Source organism: Peromyscus californicus, unplaced genomic scaffold, assembly GCF_007827085.1.
Source record: "Peromyscus californicus insignis strain IS unplaced genomic scaffold, ASM782708v3 Scaffold_11__1_contigs__length_118956290, whole genome shotgun sequence".
NCBI lineage: Eukaryota > Metazoa > Chordata > Mammalia > Rodentia > Cricetidae > Peromyscus > Peromyscus californicus.
This window is the reverse complement of record NW_026294402.1, coordinates 52,771,988-52,779,679: the sequence shown is the minus strand read 5'-3', so window position 1 is coordinate 52,779,679 and position 7,692 is coordinate 52,771,988.

The following is a 7,692-nucleotide window of genomic DNA, read 5'->3' as shown; positions in this document are numbered from 1 at the left end:
TTGCTGAAGGGCTGCCTTGTTCTGAGGGCTCTGTCAGGACTGCTCCTCCCTCTGGAAGAAGAGGTGGGCTCCACCTACCTCAGAGAAGAGGCATTTACAGGTGTACAGGATGGCAGGGGCTGTGGCCGAATGAGGAGAAGAGTCATCAGTGGCTGGGCAAGTGTGTTGTAGTCAGGAGGTGCAGAGCTGGGGGGAGGGCACACGAGAAGGGGGCCCCTGGAGGTTTTTTTTTTTTTTTTGGTTTTTCAAGACAGGGTTTCTCTGTGTAGCTTTGCGCCTTTCCTGGATCTCGCTCTGTAGACCAGGCTGGCCTCGAACTCACAGAGATCCGCCTGCCTCTGCCTCCCGAGTGCTGGGATTAAAGGCGTGCGCCACCACCGCCCGGCCGCCCCTGGAGGTTTATCTGCCTCTGTCACTTGAGGAAAGAATAGCCACCACTGCCCTTGTCTTGCTGTCACGTGGCTCTGGCCCTTCCCCAGCGCTTCCCTAGTGAAAGGTGGATGACCTGGACCACTCCCTAAGCTTCACCCAGAGTTACGTGAGACCTGTAGGACAGGCTATGAGGCTCAGGGACTTGGCCCACCCACCAATCTCCCACATGTCCCTTCAAGAGCCAGCCTAAGTCCCATTCCTTGAGCCCGGGCTTTTCCTTCTTTCTTCTGAGTCGGGGGAGCACTGGATAGCCTTACCCAGGGTCTTCCCACCCCTTTGCTGCATAGACAGACATGGGGGGAAGAGGAGGCTCTGGGGCCTCCCTCAGACACACCCACCGAGGGCGTACAGATAGCATCTCTGCTCAGGCCCATCTGTGCGTCCCTAACTGGGTGGGTTCTGGGCACTGCTTAGAGAGAGACTCAAGGTTCCCTGCCCAGCCTCTTGCGCCTTTCACCCCTGACTCGGCCCTAGTACTGAGGGCTCACCACCTCTCCCAAGGCCTGCTAGAACAGTTTGGCCTGCATTGGGCCCCGGAGCCTCCCTTTGGTCTGGCCTGCAGGATCCATGATTTGGTACAATGGGCATAGACATGGAAATAATTCAGGAAAAGAAGAGAAGAGGCCTTAATTACCCTGTGGTGGGCCTCCATCTCTCCACCTGTGTCTAAGGGCCTGGCTTCTGGGCCCCAGTGCTATTCCTTGTCTGACAGAGAAGAGGGAACAGAGAAGTAAAGAGAGAAGGAGGAGATGGAGGGAATGAGAAAAGGAGTTGAGAGAAAAGTCCAGCCTGCTGGGGAAGGGCCAGACCACTTGTTGGACTCAGGTCAGGACAATGACCAGAGAGACTTCTGGGTCCTGTAGCCTGCATTGCCTGGCTTAGAAGATTTACAATAATAGAGTCAGGTGGTGGTGGTGCACGCCTTTGATCCCAGCACTTGAGAGGCAGAGGCAGGTAGATCTCTGAGCTCGAGGCTAGCCTGCTCTACAGGGTGAGTTCCAGAGAAACCCTGTCTCCAAAAACAAAACAAACAAAGAAACCATAATAGAGGCCTGCAATGGGGCATTAGACCCCAAACCAGGACCTGGGCCTGGAACCTTCAGAAAGACTCTCCAACTGAGACCAAGGTGTCCAGGTGCCTCCAGCAAGGTGGGTAGGCTACATAAGCCAACATGATGAGGTCAGTCAGACCAGGGTGCCTCTGTGGCCAACTGTCCTGACCACACCATGATCTGACCCCTGCTCCATGCCCCAGGATGCCCATAGTTCCAGGCTATGGACCCCCCCCAAGGGAGTAACACCCTTTCCACAAGACACCAGGCTAATTTACTAAAGCATTTCCTTTCTGTCTTCACCCACTCAACAGAAATCCCCATGAGGGACCCAGTAACACCTGTAGTAGAAGATGGTTGATAATGGGTGTGAATGGGAGATGCTGGTCCATTTCTCGTCTGCCTGTTACATGAAGGGCCTTGCAAACAAGACCTCTGAAGTTTAACTCTAAAGAAAGAGGAGCCTGGGGACCCCACTCCTCACCCTTTGCTTTGGAGGGCTCTGTTTCCAGAGCATTCTCCAGGAGCCCACAGATGTGACTCACTCTTGACACCTGCTCCTTGGGCCAGACAGTGTTGGTGTGTCTCAGTGCCTCCTGCAACACCCACCCACCCAGAGTAAGGTCCCCCTTTCCCGTCCCTGCCACGCATCTCTCCTCATCGTGGACAAGAGAATAGACTGCCCTTGTATGTCCACACACAGCTGAGCGTCTCCTGCTCCCTTGAAGGGATAGGCCCTCCTTCCCAACAGCCCCCTCCATGGCCAGATCCTGGTGCACCCCACAGCCATAGTGCATGTTAGGAAGCACCCACACTTCCCTGCACCCCTCAGATGGAGTTGTACAGGCTGGTGAGGTTTGACTCCAGCTGGCCAGAGAGAATGGGAGGTGCTGCCCAACCTAGGAAGTTAACTGGAGCTCACGCACACACTCATACAAGTAAATATAATTTAAAAAAAATAAAATTCATACATGCTTATAAGTTAGAGTGTTTCGACACTCAATACTTCCCTAGGCATATACTTTTAAATTGCCAAAATCAATACCAAGGAGTACAAAGCACAAAAATGACCAATTACCCACTGAAGGATTTCAGAAGTTGTCATCTCTGAAAAGAATGCTAGACTTAAAGAGAATTCTAAAAAGAGTTCTTTTGAAGTGGAGGAATGGGTGGGTAATGTCTATGTTATTTTAAATTCTTCCAGAGCACTATGCAAACACTGGGTTGATTTTTATGCTCCTTAGCCAACTTTATGAAGTAAATATAATCCTGACACCAAAATCTGACAGAGCCTCCTGCCCACCCACGCTCATGTGACAGTCACAGGCCAGGTTTACTTCTGGTGGTGGACAGCAGAGTCCAGGATGAAATGCCAGCAGATGGAGGTCAGAACTATAGTATGGTCTGACAGGATCAGTGTTTGGCTGGCTCCCCTGTACCTCAGATCTGGGCAACAGCAGTGCATCGAGCCAAGGTCTGAGTCCAAGCAATTTGGACCCAGCATCTACTTTGTGTGGTCCTTAATGCCCCTTCAGGAAGCGGAGCAAGCCAGCAAAGCCAGTGTTCACAGCTTGTGAAAATATGATATAAAAGGGCTGCCACTTGGATTCCTGCTCTCTGCTGGCAACTTGTGGTTAGCTGGAAGAGCCCACTAGCTTGATAGTTTGAAATTTCTCTTCCTTTTGGAGTTTTGTTTTTTTGAGACAGGGGCTCTCTGTGTAGCTGAGGCTGGCCTTGAACTCCTCATGTAGTTCAGGCTGGCCTCCACCTCTCCATCTTCCTGCTTCAGGCTCCTAAATACTGGGATTATAGGATTATGGCTACCACACTAGACTGAAGAAGCTCTTGGGTGTTTTTTGTGGTACTTGGGATGGACCAGTGTCTTGGGTGCACTCTACCACTGAGCTATATTCTCACGCCTTTTTACTTTTCTTACTTTACTTTAAAAATGAGAACAAGGTCTTATTAAATTTCTTAGTCTAACCATAAGCTCACTTGCAGCCTAGACAGGTCTGGAATTTGTCATCTTCCTGCCTCAGCCTCCCCCCCCCCCCCCCCCCCCCCGTAACTGGGATGACAGACATGTTTCACCAGGCCTGCCTTGCTTGGTGTTTTTAAATAGTTTGCCCTACAGGTTGATTACAGCTGCTTTTAAGACTCAGCATCCTGGCAGAGGTTTGCCTCCGCTGTGTCGGTGTGCATAGCCCTGTCCTGATTGGTGTTTTGTCACCTTGACACTAACTAGAGTCCTTTTAGAAGAAGGAGCCTCAACTGGGCAAGTCACCCCGCAAGACTGGCCTATGGGAAAGCCCACGGAGGCATCTTCTTGATTGATAATTGATGTTGGAGGGCCCAGCTCACTGCCAACCCTGGGCAGGTGGTCCTGGGTTATATAAGAAAGCAGGCTGAGAAAGCCATGAGAAGTGAGCAAGCCAGCGAGCAGCATCCTCCATGGTCTGTGCTTAGGTTCCTGCCTCCAGGTTTCTGTTTGAGTTCCTGCCGGGACCACGCTCAGTCCTTACTGTGACCTGAGAACTGTGAGTGAAATAAATCCTTCCCTCCCTAAGTTGCTCTTAGTCATGGTGCTTTATCACGGGCATAGAAAAATAGTAAGACCGCCCCAAAACTTTAGGGCTGTGCCTGTGGTGCATTGACAATCTCTTCCTGACCTCAAGGAGCTCCAATCTCTGGCAGCACCCCAGAGCCAGGCAAGAGAGGGTCCCAGCCGCTTGTCGGGGAACAGGCTGTCATTGCACAGGGAGGCCACTAGGGGGAGCAGGACTCTGTTTCCTCAGGGATAGTTCAGAGATGTGGTTTTTCTGGATATATGACATCATTTCTGAGTTGCAGCCATGGTCTCTTTTATTTTTTCAGTATAACTAAGGAATAATTTGCACAAGTTACACTCTCCCTCTTTATGTGTAGAGTTTGATAAGTTTTGAAAAAATGTAAATATAAATACATAAATACCCCCACAATAAAAATGTGGAAAAAGTTAGTTGCCCTCACAATTCTGTCTTGGGGCTGGAGACATAGCTCAGCAATTAAAAGTACTGGCTACTCTTCCAGAGGACCCAGGTTCAGTTCCCAGTACCCGTATGGTGGATCACACTATTTGTAGTTCCAGTCCTAAGGGATCCAAGTAACCCTGAAATTACATTTAAGTCTGGTGAGGTGGGTCAGGCTGTTCCCCTACTCTGACAACAGGGAAATGAGAAGAAGAGGTGGTACCCCAAAACTCCCTCAAGACTGATTAAGTGGCTCTGGTGTCCAGAAGGAAGGAGATGGGTCGCCCAGATACTATTATTACTACCCTGGGTGGTGAACATGGCACATGTGTATTCAGGCAAGACACTTACACACATGAAAATACAAACAAAAAACCCACTCCCCTCTTGCTTCTGTTGTGGGATCTTTCTGGAATAAGCACCCTGACACCAGCGAGAGTGGAAGAGAGGAGACGTCGCTGCAGGACCGAAGCCAGGACAGCTCCTGTGAGGCCTGGGTCCAGTTGGTCTTCCCACGTTATACTCTAGAACCACCAGGTGGGGGAGCAAGCGAGCAAGCGAGGTGTTACAGACGCTTACATGGCTGTCAGCAAGAGGCCTGTGTGGCCGCCGGCAGCAGGTTGTTAAGGGCAACGACCCTTTGTTTCAGCTGTGTCTCCAGGTCACTCTGTTCCAGGTAGCAAGGGAACCTGTGTGTGGCAATAGGCAGTCCAGGCAGTATTTTAAGTAATCACCAAATAAATCAATAAATCAGTGTCTAATAATTGGGTTTTTTTTCCTACCTTACTCTACATGTCATTTCCTTGTAGTCAGTTTCACAGCCATAGACCCCAGGAATTACCAAGTTGTTTTCTATCCTGTAATTTTGCCTCTCACGGAGGCGTCTCATGTCAATGGAGTTATGTAATGTGTAGCCTTTTGTTTCTAGCTTCTTTCACAAAATATGTTTTGTTGTTTAATTTTTTTATTTTTACATTGTAAGTTGAAAAAATGTTGCTGTATTTATTTATGGGGTACAAAGTGAGGTTATGATTTATGAGCATGACATAACAATTAGATCAAGCTCATTAACATAGCCACCATCTCAAACGCTAATCTTTGTGTGATAAGAACATCCAAAAATGCACTTTCTTGGTGACCTTTGTTTGCTTTATCAGCCAAGGCCTCTAGCCTAGGCTAGCCCTGAACTTGCTATGTAGCCAAGGATGACCTTGAACTTCTCCTCTACCTCCCAAGTGCTGGAATTATAGGCATGTGCCACCACACTCTGCTTATGCAATGCTGGGGATTGAACCCAGGTCTTCGTATATGCTAGCTAAGCGCTCCACCAACTGAGGCACAGTTCTTCACGATTTGGGAATGTACAATTCTATTCACTGTATCTGTTGTGCCATGTAATTATCATGAAGTGAAACCATATTTCTCCTTGACATAATGCTTTTCAGACTCATTCTTATTGCTGTGTAGATCAGCACCTCTTTTTTTTCATTCAGCCTTGGGAATGGGACCCATGACTTTCCTCACACTAGCCGAGCTATACTCCCAGCCCGATTTTCTTTCTTTCGTTTGCTTAGTCATATTCCATTTCATAGATGTACCACGATTTTCATGGACATACCACAATATGTTCTTCCATTTACTAGTAGACTTGTTTTTGTTTCTCCCAAGCTTTGGGCCCTTGTGGGAAAACTGCTCTAAATATTCTCACCAAGCTTCTGTGGTGGACATACTTTTTTTTCCTTCACTTTTTCTTGGTTAAATAGTTAGCAATGAGGTCACTGAGTCGCACGATGAGGGCAGGTTTCTCAGAGCTACTGAGCTTTCCCCAGAGACTATTATCCCACAGCTCTCCAGCACACTGTCTCACGACTTTAGTCATTATAGCAGGTTCAGAGCAGTATCTCGCTGAGGTTTTAAATTTTTGCCCCCCTACTGACTAATATTTTTAGGTGTCTGTTTGTGTTCTTATGGGCCATCATATCTCTTCTTCATTGAAATCTCTGTTCAAATCCCTGACCATTTTAATTGGTGTATTTATACATTATTATCTGTTACATATTGCGCTAGTATATGTCTCTGTGGCTTGTCTTTTCATTTTCTGATTATAATTCTTGAAGAGCAGTGGCTTTAATTTTAGTAAGAGGTGATGTATCAGGAGTTTTTTTTCTGATACGGACTTTGCTTTTTTGTCCTATCAAAGAAATATTTATTTAAACAAAATCACAGCTACTTTCTTTTCTCTATAGATTTATTTTATGTGTATGGGTGTCTTGCCTGAAAGTAACGTCCATGCACCATGTGTGTTTGTGCCTGAGGAGGCCAGAGGAGGCCATCAGATCCTCTGGAACTAGAGTTAGAGGTGGTTGTGATCTACCATGTAAGTGCTGGGAACCAAACCCAGGTCCTCTAGAAGAGATGCTGAGCCATTTCTCCAGCCCCCTTGTTCTCTATTTTAAAAGTAGTTTTCTTAAGCACTGCTTTAAATTGTGTTCTGCACATTTTAACAAATTGTGTTTTCATTTTCACCTATTTAAAATATTTCTAATTATTCTCCTAATTCCTTCTTAGAACCATCAGTTATTTTAGAAGACTGTTACTTGATTTCCAAGTATTTGGAGATTTTTCCAGATATTTTTCTGTTATTGATTTATAGCTTCAGTTATCATGATAGACCATATTTTGAATGATTTCAACTATTTTTAATTTACCAGGATTTGATTTATGGCTCAGAACACAGTCTTAGTGAAGTTACACATTCACTTGGAAAGAATGCGGATTTGGCTGTTGTTGAGTGGAACATCTCATAAATTCATGGTCACCAGATTAAATTGGTTCGTGTTCTTCAAATTACCTGTAGCTACTCCACAGGATATGTTGTGTGCGTGTGCTGTGCTGAGAGGGGAGGGGCTCTCTCGTGCCTTCCTTCAGCTCCATACATCTTAACTGTCTTGGGAATGTTATCTCCTCTTGATTAGCTCACTCCTTTGTATTCTGCCCTTCTTCCCTCCAAAGTCTACTTCCTCTGACATTGAACTATTTTTCTTTTGGCTATTGTTTACATAATTTTATCTTTCATCATCTCCCCACAACCCAAAGTGACCTCAAACTTCCAATCATCCTCCCAGAAGTTTGAGGTCACTTTGGGTTAGAGGAGTCATTTAAACTCTCTCTCTGTCTCTGTCTCTGTCTCTGTCTCTCTC